Below are 16297 nucleotides of genomic sequence, written 5' to 3'. Positions count from 1 at the left end.
CTTCTGCTCAGACTTCGCTGCACTGAACTAAGATGGTGCCCACCTTTTATTCTCACTTCTCAATGCACCCAGGAACTGCTTCCTCCCTGCTCCTGCACTACAGGGTTCCCCTTCCTTGGTGTTCCCTCCCCCCACTCCAGCCAGGGACAGGGACTGTCATGCCCATCTCAGGGGCATATTGGTCGCCCTGCCCGACGGCAATGTGGTGTAATGCATGCAGGTGTCCGGGTCCTGATGCACACTCCATCCTTACCTGAGAGTGATATATCACACCTCTGGGTGAGGTGCAATACCTCTGTAACCGAGCCCTTGGGGTGCTACAGTACCATTTATCTTCAGTCTAGGTGATGTATTGCGATACAGGGCCGTGATTTTGGCTATAAAAGGTTCCCTAGACCCCTACCCCAAGCTTTCTAAGAGAATAATATATGGCGTGCCAGGAGACTCTATGGAATGCTTTCTCAGCATCCAACGAGAGTATCTAATTACAAATTTTTAACTGCATCTAGCCCAGGAAATACTTTGTGCCTAGTAGCAGTGTCTGCTAGTCAGCGGATTATCCCAGTTGTTAAGCAAGCTACACCACCTGTAGTTTGGACACTTAATTTTTTCAAAGGAAATGCTTCGGGCCCCCGGGATACTCAGTGAAGAGCATCGGGAGGCACCCCAAGGCATAGGGGCTGGGATTGGCGGTAGGACGCCTTGCGGTGGACCGCTGAGCTCGATCCTTATAAAAGCTTTTTAACTGCAGCAGCTTTAGTGGACGCTACTGGAGCTGGAATTACACGGCTGCTGGCATGAGACTTGCCCTCCAATAGATCCTTGTAAATGGATTTAAAGTGTATTCATTCAAATTAGAGAGACAATTTAAATTAAAAAGCTTAGACCTGCCTCCACCACAGGGGGGCTCGCTCGACCCACCAGCGGACAGGCACCAGTATTGGGAGAGGGGGGCTGGCCGTCAGGGTCCACCACAGCTCTGGCACAAACCCGGCGACACAGAGGTCGCACAGGCAGGAACGGACTGGCCGTATCGGCTTCGCACTTTTTTGGTTTTAGAAGGGCATGACATGCCTATATCTGTGTCTCCCCCTCCTTTTACTCCTCCACCTCTTTTCTTTTCGCATGACTATATGTACTTGTCACTTTTCCATGTGTTAGTTGTGTCTTCTGAGCAGTTTGTCATCTTTTGGACAGCTTTGAAGGTGTTTTCTATGTGTTTCTATGTGTTTTAGTTTGCCTGCCATTGGTTTTAACGGTGTTCGAAGGTGTTCAACGAACAGTTCAACGAACAGTTCGGCGAACATACGGGTGTTCGACGAACCGAACCGAACTTGAACACTACGGCGGTGGCTCAACACTACTCACGATTCTCCTGTATTCTCAATGTTAATGGGTGGTAAATTTCTATTGAGCGAAGCTTATAAGAATCTGTTAGTTAAATGACAACCCACTCACACTGGGAATACAGGGAAATTGCAATAGTATACGCATTGCACAATGCCACAATTTGGTAATGTGTTGTCACATAGTGTGACTTCAAAAATTTGTCTAGCGCTCTGAAAACCCCTTTATGTTTTTTTCTGTTTATTACTTTAGGTATTGTTTACCCATATTTAACATTACTCTGACTGCTAAACATAATGATATTGGCTGACATTATCTCAATTGGATATGTAATTATGCTCTGTGCTCTAGAAGATTGCTGCTTTCAACTACCTTCAGAAAGCAACCAATTGGAAATACTGTAACCTTTTTTATTTTGTTATGGCTTCATTTTTTTCCTCCCCTTTTTCCAAGAGCCAAAATGTTTTTTTTTATTTTTTATTCAACATACTGTAGCTGGAGGGTCTTGCTTTTTGTGGAACAACATGTAGTCTTTAATGGAACCATTCATTTTACCATATGATGTACAGTCTAGCATGAAAGCATTTTCAAAGTGGGGCGAAATTAATTTTTTGCTTATTCATTTAAAAAGGGACTGATTTGACATTTTTATTGTATTTAGTATTTTTTTATTTTGTGGAATTTCTTACTTTATTCTTTAGTCCTCTTTTGTCACATATGTGACATAAACCAGTGATCATTTGATCACATACTAAATACTGTTATGGTAACCTTTGACTGGGGAAGGGAGGGCAATGAAAGTTGGAGCACACCCACAATAATTAAATGCCAACTGTAACTGACAGGAACATTTACATATTTAAACAGCAGCAGTTGAGTCAGGTTTTAATTGCTTCTATGAAATTCAGATGCTGGCTGTGTTATGCCAGGTATAATGAATCTCATCTCCTTAGCCCGCTCCACCCTGACTGTAATGATGTTTAAATCAGTTTTTTTACATATAGTTTTGTTTTCCAGTGATATAGCTGTATTAGGCTCATGTCATTTGTGAGACAGCCGGCATCTGCCAAGTATGTTTGGGGCTCAAATCCTGAACAGCTCCATCCACATTTGCCCTGACTGTAATATTAGGGTGATGGAAGGAGTTAAATGGAATGTGTCATCAGATTAAGTGTTACATATATGTTTAAAAAAACATTTTGGTATTTTTTTCATATCATGATCTGTATTAAAAACAATTCATATTCTTTGAATTTTTGGCCACTGTGTCTATTTTAGATTCATACTTTCTGCACTTTCTGGAAGAGTTTTCAGCAGGCTCCTTATAATTAGAGGCAGTATTACAGTGACAGATAGCACCTCTATTAACAGGTGATAACACAGTATATACCACTCATGATAGGTGGTGTCACAGCTGATCCTTCTCCCCCTCCCTTCACAATGATCTTTGTACAGGCTCACTAGATGCTTCAATTTAAAGAATATGGTCTGTTTCATGTTGCTAATGTATATGTGAATTTTTTGAAACAACAGTAAGTTTGTGTATAAAATAGCCCAAGTGGACACTGTGAAAATGATAACAATTTTAAGTGTTATTCTAATTATTCTAATTGTAATTATTGTAATCTGTTGTGTTATAGTAATTCTGAGTGTTAATAATTATTAATACAGAATGTAATATAAAAAAAATGCCAAATATAAAAAAAATTCAACACTAACAAAAAATCATTTAAATAATAGATAATTTTTTAGAGATACATTCCCTTTAAAGTGGCTTTAACATGTTAGAGTAAATACTTTAGAACGTAAAACAGTGTTCAGTATCAAATATCAGTATCAAGTATTAAAGTATCAAATATTTCTATTCTAAAATTCTAGATTAAAAGCACAATGGTACAGTGGATGAAGGTCAACAAGGCATGCTATTGTGCTATTTAAGTTTTAAGTCCACAAATTAGGCATTTCTGAGAAACTTTTCCCTCAGGACTAGGTATCCCTATTCTTGCAATCTGTGATGTATAAGGCATCAAACTCTACTAATCTAACATGTAAAACCATTCCAGTGGATAGGCAAAATGTTTGTAACTAGAATTCTGCTTTAACAATAGAATTGCCATCATATGTTATCAATTCTGCATTGAGGGCTCGTGAAGATGACTGTATTTTCAGTATGAGTGCGATCTGACAAAACATTGGATCACACTTCGAGCCAAGCAATTATATGGGGCCATGGACAGATCTGACTTTTTTCCATGGACAGAGACTGTCAAAAGAAAAATATTGCAGAATGAACGATTTGTGTCCTATATTCGGACCACACTTGGCCTTGCAAGTCAATGAGGCCGTGGAAAAATTTGGACTGCACTCAGATGACATCTGAGTGTGGTGCAAATTTTCACGGACTGACCGAATGGAGAAATGGAGAAAATTTTTTCTATCCTCTCCACATCAGAGAAAATCGGATCACACTATGATCTTATTCGGATGAATACGTGATTTGCATAATCGGCCCGGTTCTCTCAGATGAGAGAAAATACTTTGGTGTGACCCTGACCTAAGAAAGTACCATAAAAAGATTTAAAAATGTAGTGCTGGGTATTCATGCAAACATTTATTGGTCTCTATTGTGGGAGAACAATATTACGTCACACCAGACCAGATAATAAAAATAAAGTTGTTCACGCCGCCAGGTGAGGGTCGGTACTCACTCTCCCTTCCAGTGTCCACAGATCACTGTTGTGACTGATAAAAATGGTTGAGAATGAGTTTACACCAATTCTCATTAGTATCAGATTTTTCTTTCAATGCTTTCATACAATACATTCCTGTTCTCTTTATCTACTGCACTTCAACCAAAGTGATAAAACAAAAGCATTATGCTTTAGGCCTAAATAAAGTCAGAGCTACAAGACTATTGTTTCCCCCCCCCCTTTGTCTTTTTTCATTTGTTTTATCACAGCTCTTTAGTAATCTACTTCTGATGTAATAAACAATGAATGATCACTTTTACGTAATAAAAGAATATTACTTAAATCTAAGAGAATTCTAAAATTAACAAAAGCAGGAAAATTGACTTATTCTTTGAAACAAACTTGAAGAAAGTAAGATAAATGAAAGCTTTCAGCTGAATATGCCTTTTCCCAGGTGATCAATTGCACTTGTCATGTGTTATTTTGGAAAATGTGCAACATTTAATAGATGAGGTATATCAAACTAACTACATTAGGAACATGCCAGCTGTCAATATGGCCTCCTCCCAACAACATCTTGTGGGAAAGCAAAGATGTGAAATGTGGACAGAACACTATTAATCTGCTAGAATGACTATAAGTCTTACCATCTGTTGCATATTTCACAAATAATTTATTTTTGATCAACTGACTTTTTTACTACCTTTTTTATAGAGTAATCTTAAAAATGTGAGGTGATAAAACTGCAAAGCTAGTAATCCCTGAATTGTAGGTAAAATGTAATGAGTTCACATTAAAATGACCCTGCTCATTGGTATAATTAAAAGATTATCATTAAGAAAATATAGGATATGGCCAACAGAGAACATTTTTAACCTCTTTATAGTCTATGAAATTACAAAGATATTGCATTATTAATGCATTTATGCATGTGATTTTTCAGCTTTTTTCACTAATTTTACTGATTTTGTTTTAAAGTCAGAAAAATATTTTTCTAAAATTAGTACTTAAAAATCCAAAATTTGCAAGAGAAAAATGCAATGAAAACACTTTAAACACAACATATACATTAATAATTATACAAAGATAGGGAATGTACTTTACATATGCTAGATTTAGTTATGTTGTGATGAATTTAAGACAGATGGACAATTTGTAAACCTCAAATAACTCTTACTCATTATGAATATACAATAAGTTAAAAAGACTTTAAATATATTTTACCCAGTTAATATTCCATTTGATTCTTTGGTTGGCATATTACTAGATGAAAGAAATATGGTTAGGGATGTAGAGTTAAAAGTCTTAGTAAATAAAATATGTTTTCTTTATTTTGCTATTATGAATGAATTAAAAAAATGTAAAGCATGAAAATCAAACTTTTAATAGTGACCTGAACCAGGTTGATTGTAAGTTCTTAAAACACCCCAGAATTAATGGCAGGACCAATTTTAGTTTTTTCACTATAGTTTTTTACTCCACTTCTTGCAATGGAAACTTTTTTTTCTGTTGACATACCCAAAAGAGATAATTTGTAGTTGTGTACAATGTACAATTTGCAGCTGTGTATGACACCATTCATGACTAAAAGAAAAGGGGAGAAATCATAAAAGGGGTACAATTGTGAAAAAAATTCTGACATTTTTGTTCTGTTTTCACAGCATGCACCATGTAGTAAAAAATTACAGTGCATGGGTTAAATAATTTAATATTTTCAAAGATCATAATTTTATGGATTCAAAGATACCAAATGTGCCTTTTTCTTTTCTTTTTGGAATGGTGAAAGAAAGGTTGTTTGAACTTTTACTTATTTTTTTATATTGTTTTTTACATTTATGAAACTATTTTTACACACCCTTTTAGTCTCCCTAAAAGGCTAGAGCCTGTGATTTTTTAAATTGCTAAAACAAAACTTTGTGTAGATCGGGGGTTATAGGCACATAATCATGGCAACAGCTAGGGCCTTCAGTGGGTCCAACTGCCCAGGAAAAATCACTTTACGACACTGTTGCATCGGGAGCAATGTGCAAGTCAATGCACAGACCCCAAGATCAAACCACTTAAATGTCAATTATTAATAGCACAAGTTAAAGGGAAGAGTTAAAATTTTTTTGGCGATTAGCTCCTTTTAAGGAGGCTAGCTGAGTAAGAAATGTCATTTGCAATGCTCAATGGGAAAAGATATGGAAATTAGCTCTCTCTACAAAAAAATTGCTAATGTCACTTATACAAGGAACCTACCATCTAAGTCATTATCCAACACTTAAATAAACCTTGCAACGTGACTAAGCATATTAGCTAACCTGGACATCTATTTTATGGTACTTGTCTCTAGTAGAGCATGGTTTCCTCTGTAGAGCAGGGTTTGGCTATCTGAATAACATGTCCTTGACACAATTTGGTGCTTCAAAGTAAATAATTTTGTGCCAACTCAGTGTGAATAGCTACAGTATAATAAAATGGTTCAAGGCAGTAAAAGACATGTATTAACATAGTCCACCACATATGGGAGAAGTCATCAAAGCTAAGATGAGAGAACAATATTGTTTTTACTTCTCATGTATTCCTTGATAGGTTGGCAGGTAATCCACCCAATGTTTTCCTTAAATCTGACATTATGGAGAAAGGTGGCACATCTCATAATGATGGGGAGAGACAAAGATTTTATTAACAAATGTTTAAAACTACACCAGCTTGAAGGTATTAAGGGAGAAGTTTTCATATCAAGATCTAATGACTGAGTCTGACCAGGTTGACCAGGTCTTTTATTTATTACCTTCAAACATTAACATTTTTCTAAGTTCTTTTTCCCTCAATAAAGTAACTTTAGTTTTTTTTTTCTTAATGTGTTGTCTATAACCATGTAGCAATCATAAAGCAATTTCTTCATGTTACAAAGGGACCTTTGGGTCCACTCAATCACCAGGGCCTGGATGCATGCACTACCTAAGAATCTTTAGGTTTCTATATTCTTGTGACTTTGTACTACTTATGACTCGGTATCTCATCTTAGATCCTAATGGTACTCACCAATCATTGGCATACCGCTAATAGCTGGGACCGCAACGGGGATTATGTGTTTGCCAAAGGGCATCCCCCAACACATCTGATGTCTCAGCTTAAATAAGGACAGTTTAATAGAATTGTGTAACAAAGAGCTGTCAGATACCTGTCCAACTATTCAGTCTGTGATTCTGAGTTTCAGCACAGTAGGCAAGATAACATCTCTAAATCATCCCTGCTGTGTGAAGCCTCAGTTTGAACAGCACAGAGAGCAGAGCAATACATCAGGAGAATGGAGATATGTGAGTAGTTTTTATATTTTCTTTTGTTGTCAGGACTCATAGGGGCATCATACTGTAGGAAAGGGACTGTGGTGGACATAATGGTGTGTTTTAGAGACTGTGATGGCCATGATAATGTGCGGGTGCTTCTGGGGGTAATGATAGTGGTTTTTTTTAGATTGTGGGGCCAATGGTATTGTGTTATAGGACTGTGGGAACCATGGCACTTTGTTTGGGGGTCTGTGGAGGCATCATAGTGAGTGTGGAGTACTGTGGGGGGCAAAATACTGTGGGAGAGAACTGTGAGGCATCTTATTGTGTGTGGTAGAAACCGAGGAGCATTCATATTGTGTGTGGGGCTGTGCAGCACCATGATACTGTATGTGAGGTGCTGTTGGGGTCATATTACTGTGTTATGGGCCATGATTCTGTGTGTGGGTTGCTGTTGGGATCATAGTATTACGTGAGGGGTCTGTGGAGGCCATGATACTGTATTATGTGTCTGTGGGGGTATCAAACTGTGTGGGGGCCGTGAGCGCCATCATACTGGATAAAAGGACTTTGGGGCATCTTACTGTTTGTAAGAGTGCTATCATGCTGTGTGTAGAACACTTTAGAGGCATCATATTGTGTTGGGAATGTATAGGGGGCTTATAATGTGTTAGGGTCACTGTGAGTACCTCATCCTGGGTTGGAGGTACTGATTTGGCATTTAATGTTTTTTGGGGCATCATACTGTGTTATGGGCACTGTGGCAAGATTATACTTTATTGGGGCACTTTGAGGTCATCATACTGTGCTTGTAAGACGTACTTTGTGCGCAATTTGAATGGGGGGATTTACTGTGGAATATCATACTATGGGGAAAGGAGGGCCATTTTTTGGGGTGACTATACTCAATGGAGGCCAAGATAGTACTTTTGTTCTGGGGTCCCATGATTTCCATGTATTCCCCTGCCTTCAATATTGTTCCTAGTTTCCCTTTTAATCTTGACTGATGGCTTTAATGGTGACATTGATTTTTATAGCTCTCCTCTCCATCCTATTGACATAGACAGTTTTAGTCTACTTTCATTATACCTGTCTTTACATACTGGATATCCACACACAGTTTCAACCTCTGACGTAAAGCATCACTGAGTCTATAGATATTCTCTGTTTAACTGTATGAGTACGTCCAAGGTCGCATCCCCTTCTTTGGTGCGGGTTCTGGCGATGGGCCCACACCTTTACGGGGACATGACAGCTGATTTAATAAGCTGTCATGTGCCCCTAACAGCCACGGGTGGAATCGCGATTCACCCACAGCTCCGACAGCGGCATTTAACATGCATGTGCCGGAAGCGCGTCATAAGACCAGCCCATTGGTGCGCCTGTCACATGATCGCGGGTCACCGATGGGTTGGCATGACAAACCAGGGTCTGCAGAGACCCCTGTGATTGTCATAGCTGATCAGATGCTCATAGCAGATGGGCACTTTAGTTACAAATAACACAAGTAACACAAGTAACACAAGCGATCGGAATATCGCAGCTTCTAATCTCCCATGGAGGATATTGAAGCAAGTGTAAAGTAAAAAAAATGTTTTTAAAAATATTTAAAAAATATAAAAGTTCAAATCACCCTTGTTTCGCCCCATTCAAAATAAAACAATTACAAATCATTAAAAAATACACATATTTGGTATCGCCACATTCAGAATTGCCCGATCTATCAATATAAAAAAGAATTCATCCGATCGGTAAACGACGTAACGAGAAAAAAAATCAAAATGCCAGAATTTTGTTTTTGGTTGCCGCAACATTGCATTAAAATGTAGTAACAGGCGATCAAAACATCGTATCTACCCCAAAACCCAAAATGGCATCAATAAAAATGTCAGCTCACCACGCAAAAAATAAGCCCTCAATCAACCCGAGATCACGAAAAATGGAGACTCTACGGGACTCGGAAAATGGCGCAATTTTTTTTTTACAAATTTTGGATTTTTTTTCACTACGTAAATAAAAAAGAACCTATACAAGTTTGGTATCTATGAACTCATAATGACTAGTGATGAACGAGCACTAAAATGCTTGGGTACTCATTGCTCTGGTTGAGCAAATTGGAATGCTCAACTGCTCGGTCAGAGTAACGAGCCCAATGTAAATCTATGGGAATCTCGAGCATTTTTCTGATGGCTCCTCCCGGCGGTCTGCAGAGGGCCTAAAAATTGCCCAAATTGATGGGAACAGTGCTCAAATGACATGGGAACAGCATGGGGAAGACTCCTGGAAGCATCTCTGACTCTCAGATCACTGCTGTCAACAACGTTGTCAGAGATATTACGCCATTTTTACGGACTCACAATAAAACATACAAAAGCGAAACCAAAATGGATTTTCCAGGGAAATATGTTAAGGAACATCCTTTCCAGGATAATGACTTGTATATAAGGCAAAATAAATAACCAAAAACAAAAATGCTCCTACACACCTTGGGCTATGTTCACACATAGCGTTTTTGATGCGTTTTTGCACTTTGGCATTGCTTTCAACCAGGACAAATGCTTTTACCCAGAAATGTCATTTTAACATTTTACAACCTTATCTGGCCATACGGTGTGTGACATGGGAACAGCATGGGGAAGACCCCGGAAAGCATCTCTGACTCCTAGGGCACTGCCTAAAACTGTGGTCATCTCATCAGATGTGATCCTATATTACTGCGGTACTAATAGACATTTTTGGCAACGTGACAAATCTTAAACTCCATTTAAAATGGGCAAGGTGTGTGTCAAGGGATGGGGAAATGAACTTTATGGTGATGGTGATAGTGCACGCTGAGGCAGTGGGCAAGATGAAACTGTGCCTGCTGAGGGAGCACAACAAACACCCATATCATGTCGAACTACATTCCTGTCCCAATTTCTAGGGGGCCGCAAAACACCACTATTGAAGCCAGAGCAGTGTGAAAAGGTTGTTGGTTGGATAGCAGATAAAGTTTCCAGTCAGTTTGCCAACACCACCACCCTGTGTTCCACATGGTCCAGTCTCAGTAGATGTGAGTCTGGATCACATTAATATTATTAATTTATCGTCATTTATTCCATGGCGCTTTACATGTGAAAAAGGGGTATACATTGCAAAAACAATTACATAATCTTGAACAAAAATGTGACAGTGACTGGTACAGGAGAGGAGAGGACCCTGCCCATGAGGGATCAGTCTGCAAGGCATGGGTGAGGATACAGTAAGTGGGGTTGGAGCTGGTCTTGCAGCGGTATGGTGGAGCGAGGGTTACTGCAGGTTAAATGCATGTTGGAAGACATGGGTCTTTAGCTTCCTTTTAAAGGTTTCAACGGTAGGCGAGAGTCTGATATGTTGGGGTAGAGAGTTCAAGAGTAGAAGGGATGCACGGGACAAATTTTGTATGCGATTGTGGGAAGAGGAGAGAAGACGGGAGTAGAGAAGGAGATCTTGTGAGGATCGGAGGTTGCGTGCAGGTATGTACCGGGAGACTAGGTCACAGATATATGGAGCAGACAGGTTGTGGATGGCTTTGCATGTAATGGTTACGATTTTGAACTGAAGTCTCTGGCCAATGTGGAGCCAGTAAAGGGATCATAGATTGTAATCTTATAGATTGCTGGTGCCAGTCCACAGTAAAAAAAAGCAGCCATAGAGTGTCCAGGTACCTTCACACATACTTTTCTTAGCTAGGGCTGCTTCTCGGCATGGTTGGTCGAGCCCACCAGAAAACCGGAGACTCCGCCGGTGGGCCCTGGCTTCTCCTTCAGGAGAGTTCATAGTGCCGAGGTGAGGTTGTGATGATGATTGAGGCCACCATCATCTCCTTAGCTTGCTGCTGGTACTTTTCTATGGGAATTAGCTTGGCTCCAACCAGCCTAAAATATTTCCAGATAACTATGGCACGATGCCATGGTATTAGCAGAAACCCCTGTACCAGTAGCGAAGCCATCCACAATTTCCTTTTCTCATGCCCAAATACATTAGTTTCTCAAAAAGGAGCTGAAGATACTGAGTGGTAGTAGGTGCAAGTTTCTCCAGCATGTTAGATATCAGAGGAAGAACAGAGAGGGCGGCAAAGTATCTCAGTGGTTAGCACTGAAGCCTTGCAGAGCTGGGGTCCTAGGTTCAAATCCCACCAAGGACAACATCTGCAAGGATTTAGTATGTTCTACCTGTGTTTGCATGGGTTTTCCCCTCAGTAAAAAAGGAGCCATAAAGTGTCCAGGAACCTTCCCACACACTTTTCTTAGCCAGGGCTGCTTCTCGGCAGGGTTGTACGGGCCCAACAGAGAATCCTCGGGTGGGCACTGGTTCTCCATCAGGAGAGTTCATGATAGCGCAAACTTTGCAGCTGCTATGGGGCTCTTGAGAAGGGGAGAAAGATGGGCCTTCAGAATCAAATCCTCTGGTAGGCACAATGTTTTTCAGTCTGACACTGCTTCTTGGTGAGAGTTGTATTTCACCACAGCCTTATTCTTTAGCTCAGTGAAGGGACGGGCATAGAGGGAAACCGTATCTACTCCGGCTGTCATTTCTCCGCTACCAGGTTCCGCCCATTGTCACACACGACCACGCTTGGCTGTATGTTCAGCGGTGAGAGAAATAGATCAGGCTGCTGTGTTACAACTTTCAATAACTCAGCAGCGGTGGGCAGTTTGTCACCCAAGCATTAAGCATATTATCTTCAGCACAGCCTGTTGCCACTTGGCCAAGACAGTGCTGCAGTGCTTTCAGCTTTTGACTGATGTGGTCATTTCAGAGATGGAGACCAAACTGGGGGAGGAGGTGTAGGAGCTGAACAATGTGATTACATTGAGGTTACATTGGCTAGTCTGGTTTTTAAACTATAGAAAAATCCTACTGTGCTTTTATTTTTTTTTTCGTCTCTTCAAATGTGTATTGTAGTGCGTCCTAATGTTTGGCAGCCCTTGAAATTGTTGCATATGCAATACCAATATAGGAAACACACTCCTTAATAATGGGAAGGACAATTCAAATAGATTCTATATTCTAGAATATCAACTGTCTTATCTGAAATTCTTTTACGGTTGAGGTATCGCAGTATGGATAGCGTATTACATAGATCCAGCCAGGAATTATTGCCTTATACTGCATACTGCTGGTGCTGTCAAAAATTTTTTAAAATCTATTGCCTATCGATAACGCTGTTAGATGCATTTACAAAAGGAGCAGGTGCTGCTACTAGGTGATATCATACCCAGCTACAGATGAGTGTTCATTCTGGTGACAAATGTCTTCCATAGTCCATAACTTTATTTTTTTTTATTTCTTTGGCCTTATATACAAGTCATTACCCTGGAAAGAATGTTTCTTAACATTTTTTCCATTTTAGCTTGTTTTTTGTATATTTTTTTTTGTTAGTCCGCAAAAGTGGCGTAATATTCTGACAACATTGTTCACAGATGTGCTATTTGTCCTCGGCCAATTGAGAATAGGTTTGAATCCACAACTGCAATACTTTAAATGGAGTGTAATATTTGACATGCGCACTCTAATTGCTGGATTATTATGGCGGTCATATGGGATAACGTCTGATGGCCACGGTTTCAGGCAGTCGCCTAATAGTATGGTATTTGTCGACCAAGTGTCAATTGGTTCAGCTAAACACAGGTGACTGACTTTAAAAGGAGTGGAATATTTGGCACGCTCCACAAAATTTCTGTATTATTACAGCAGTCATATGGATCACGTCCTTCTGATCATTGAAAAAAATTCCTCTGCTTCCACAATACAGTAATATGAAAAAAACTAAAACAAATCTAGTTGTATTCTGCCAACAAGCAAATGAAGCTGTAAAATGGTGTACACTGACACACTGCTACAATCTATAAATGGAGGACAATATTTCCCGTGTTCACTACAAATGACTGGATTTGAACCACAGTTATATGTGATACGTCTGACAGAGAACCACGTTTTTAAATAGCAGGCCTGTAGTTTACTAATACTATTCTTCAGAGACCTAGTGTAAATAGCTTTACTGAAAAAAACGGCAATGAAATGGAAGGCAGAAATGGCTGATTTTGGAACGCTGTTATATGTGATACGTCTGACAGAGAACAACGGTTTTAAATAGCAGGCCTGTAATTTACTAATATTATTCTACACAAAGACCTAGTGTGAATAGCTTGACCAACACACAGCAGCGAAATGAAAATGGAAGAAATGGCTGATTTTGGAACACTGTTATAGGTGATATGTCTAACAGAGAACCACGGTTTAAATAGCAGACCTGTAATTTACTAATATTATTCTACACTGAGACCTAGTGTGAATAGCTTGACCGACACACTGCAGCGAAATGAAAATGGAAGAAATGGCTGATTTTGGAACACTGTTATAGGTGATATGTCTGACAGAGAACCACGGTTTTAAATAGAAAGACTGTAATTTACTAATATTATTCTACACAGAGACCCAGTGTGAAAAGCTTGGCTTGACCAACACATTGCAACGAAATGGAAGGCAGAAATGGCTGATTTTGGAACACTGTTATAGGTGATATGTCTGATAGAGAACCACAGTTTTAAATAGCAGGCCTGTAATTTATTAATATTATTCTACACAGAGACCTAGTGTGAATAGTGTGACCTAGTGTGAATTGACACACTGCAACAAAATGAAAATGTAAGAAATGGTTGATTTTGGAACACTGTTATAGGTGATATGTCTGACAGAGAACCACGGTGTTAAATAGCAGGACTGTAATTTACTAATATTATTCTACACAGAGACTCAGTGTGAATAGCTTGACCAACAAACTGCAACGAAATGGAAGGCAGAAATGGCTGAATTTGGAACACTGTTATAGGTGATATGTCTGGCAGAGAACCATTGTTTTAAGCAGCAGGCCTGTAATTTACTAATACTATCCTTAACAGACACCTAGTGTGAATAGCTTGACCGACACACTGCAACAGAATGGAAAAGGAGGCCGATATTTTCCATGTTCAGTTCAAATTTCTGGATTTTTATCGCTGAAATATGGAACAGATCTGACTGTATTCTGCAGTGCTAATAAGCAAATGGAGTAGAAAAATGGTGTACTCTGGATTGCTTTTTAAGCAAATAACCAGGATTAAGATAAAAAAAATATTGCCCTGGCACCAGATATCTGGGGCTATGTCTACAAATATCTGTAATTGTTACAGCAGCAGACAGGACGTTCGGTGGACCCTTTTGCGCTATATGCACTGCAATCACCACATACACTGCCTGCCTGCCTAACTCCTGCCTAGCACTGATTATATGCAGCTTTATTAGTGCTCAGAAGGACTGTTAGTGCAGATGGATATATATATATATATATATATGTTGTGGAATACCTATACTAACAGGACGCTCAATGGACCTTCTTCTACTATAAGCACTGCAGTCTGCCACATACCCTGCCTGCCTGCCTAACTCCTGCTATCACCATTGAATATATGCAGCTGGATTAGTCCTCAGAAGGACTGTTAGTTCAGATGGATATATATATGTTGTGGAATACCAATACTAACTATAAACAAGCAAATGTCCCCCTGACTCAGCAGCACCTCTCCCTATTCTGCCTCTTTCCGGGGTAAACTGTGCCGAGCATAGCGGCCCCAGGTCTTATATAGACCTGATGACGCTGTGCGGCCAGCCAATCATTGTAATGCCACAACCAACATGGGTACGGCATTGCAGTGCATGACTGGCAATCCCTGTATGTTCATTGGCTCTCTAAAGACCATCAAACATGTAGGGAAGGGACCCAAGTTCCCTCCCGAGCAACCCGGAAATACTCGCCAAGCACCGAGCTTGTCGAGCACTGTGATGCTCGGGTGAGTACCGAACCGTGGCGAGCACGTTCGCTCATCACTAGTAATAACCTGAAGAATCATAAGGGCAGGTCAGTTTTAGCATTTATTGAACATGGTAAAAAAAAAAACAATTGTGGAATTGTACGTTTTTCAGTAAACAATATGGTAAAACAAATGGTGTTGTTCAAAAGTACAACTTGTCCTGCGAAAAATAAGCCCTCACATGGCCATATTGATGGAAAAAATAAAAAAAATTATGGGTCTAGGAAGAAGAGGAGCAAAAAACGAAAACACAAAAACTGAAAACACAAAGTGGTAAAGGGGTTAATGTTGCCTAATAAAATGTGGTACCCAACAGCATCAGTGCAAATGGACATTTAACTGTCCTCTGGATCTCAGCAAAATACAAAATTACAGGGCTATTACAATGTTGAAAGAGTTTTTTCAGAATTAGTAATAAGGATATGTTTTTTTTCTAGAAATGGTAAAACACATGTTTTTTTTTTCCTTAAAATAGGCAACATGAATTTTTTTGACAAAATGCAGAATCTTAGAATTGTATTGCTTCGGGTTTTGGGTGGATGTTACATGTAAGTTAAAAGAAAAATATTAAACACATTAGAAACAGTTTGTTACATGTTCTCTCATTTTTAACTCCTTCACCGTGAAGCCTGTTTTCACCTTCCTTACCCGGCCAATATTTTCAATTCTTGCCAGTGCCACTTTATGAGGTAATTTCTCTGGTGATTCTGAGAATATTTTTTGTGACATGTTATACTTATTAGTAGTAAATTTAGGTTGATATTATTTGCCTTTAATTATAAAAATATCAAAAATTTGACAAAAAAATTAGAAAATGTAACAACTTTAAAACTTTGAAATTTTATTTCCTTAAACCAGGTGGCTATACTGCACAAAATGTTTAATAAATATTATTTACCACATGTCCACTTTACATCAGCATAATTTTAAAACATAATTTTTTTTGCTAAGAATTTAGAAGGGTTAAAAGTTTATCAGCAATTTCTCATTTTTCCACCAAAATTTACAAAGCCAATTTTTTTTAGGAGCCACATTACATATGAAGTGACTTTGAGGAGCCTATTTGACATAAGAGGCCCAAAATTGACACCATTTTAAAAACTGGACCTCTCAA

This window comes from Phyllobates terribilis, unplaced genomic scaffold (genome assembly GCF_046119375.1).
Source record: "Phyllobates terribilis strain yellow unplaced genomic scaffold, ASM4611937v1 Scaffold_3__8_contigs__length_932513732, whole genome shotgun sequence".
Lineage (NCBI taxonomy): Eukaryota > Metazoa > Chordata > Amphibia > Anura > Dendrobatidae > Phyllobates > Phyllobates terribilis.
Note: the sequence above shows the minus strand (reverse complement) of the source record.